The 1,385-nt window shown below is 44.3% G+C and overlaps 1 protein-coding gene across 1 annotated transcript in view; it reads left to right on the top strand.

The window, feature by feature from the left end:
- Positions 1-1,385, top strand: part of LOC109522871 (ER degradation-enhancing alpha-mannosidase-like protein 3) — a 10,635-nt gene that overhangs the window by 6,539 nt on the left and 2,711 nt on the right. The window lies entirely within an intron of this gene.

Here is a 1,385-nt window from a genome sequence, read left to right as displayed (position 1 = left end):
GGCGCCTGCCACTTTGAAGGGTCTCCGAACGGAGGCTTGATGAGAAAGCAAACATCACGGCCCTTCCCTGTATGAAGTCACCTCGCAATGTGAATCGATACACTACTCACAAACGGTTCAGAATTTGGGGCTTTTGTGGGAACTTTTACGGATTCACCTAAAAAATTTGCTGCGGTTAACGTCATCGCATTTTCTGTGTTTTCCTGATGTTATTCCTCGGCCCTGACCAATTCACATCATCGGATGATTTTTATTTTTTATTAACATGTTCAAACATTAAAAAGAGAAATAGACCACAAAAATTTTTTTTGACACCTGTAGGATTTTGGGGGAACAACCCCTGTTTTTGGGAAAAATGCTTATGATGCGATTAGCCGGCCATTAAATGGATTACCTCCAAGACAGACAGTCAGATAAGTCGTGTGTGATGAGCTGTTAATTGGATTTCTGCTGTGTCGTACTTGCAGACACTTGTTTTCCACAACAACAACCACCACCACCAACGCCCTTGTTGCCATGACAAGAAACAATGAAACATCAATTAATTGCGCGGAATGAGTACAAATTTTTCATTGTTTTTCAGAGCCGTAAAAAAAACTAACAAAAAAAAAACCCCAAAACACTTCCTCAAATGTTATCCAAGTATGCGATGGAATAATCGGTTGGATCGGAAGAATTCCAAAAAAGGCTTGTAGGTGCCTTTAGATGCCACACGATGGCAGCAAAGCACTGATAAAGAAGACTTGGCTTCCATGTTGATTGTTTGTCACTGGGGTGTAACAACACAGGCAAAGGATAATCGGCAAAGCTTCAGCACCACACATCTAACATTTACGCGACCGTGAACCCATGTTACATAATACCGCATTGTTAGCCACATCACAACTTGTGATTCACGAGCATCCGTTTAAGAAGGGACAAGGCAGAAGAAGAAAAAACTTGTTCAAGCTGACGTGACATCACACGCGGGCGAACAAACGTTCGCCGTTGCGTTTTACACTGAGGGTCCAAGTCATGAAACTAGTTCCACATGAAAACAAAGGTTTAGATCGATAGGCAAATGATCACATCACAGTCGACTGCCACAGCTATGAGGAGCTGGACTGAGCGAGAAACTAAAACATCATTTCACATTCGACGTTGCACGAGGAGCATTTAGGGATGAGTTTTCAGCCATATGTTCTCTCAAATTTGAGAAGGGGGAGGGGGTTCACTCGAATTCATATCAGGGCTTACTAACTCGTGGATATTCAGAATGCGTCAAAAAGTTCAAATTCCATGTGTGGCAGACGACAACGAGGGAAGCAGCAGCGACACGGCGCCTCTCTTCCAGATGGCCGGCGACGGCCGCAACACGGACGACGTCACCCTGCCCCTCCTCTTCC

Source organism: Hippocampus comes, unplaced genomic scaffold (assembly GCF_001891065.2).
Source record: "Hippocampus comes isolate QL1 unplaced genomic scaffold, H_comes_QL1_v1.1 scaffold1347, whole genome shotgun sequence".
Lineage (NCBI taxonomy): Eukaryota > Metazoa > Chordata > Actinopteri > Syngnathiformes > Syngnathidae > Hippocampus > Hippocampus comes.
The sequence above is the reverse complement of the archived record's forward strand: the minus strand, read 5'-3'. Positions and strand labels throughout refer to the sequence as shown.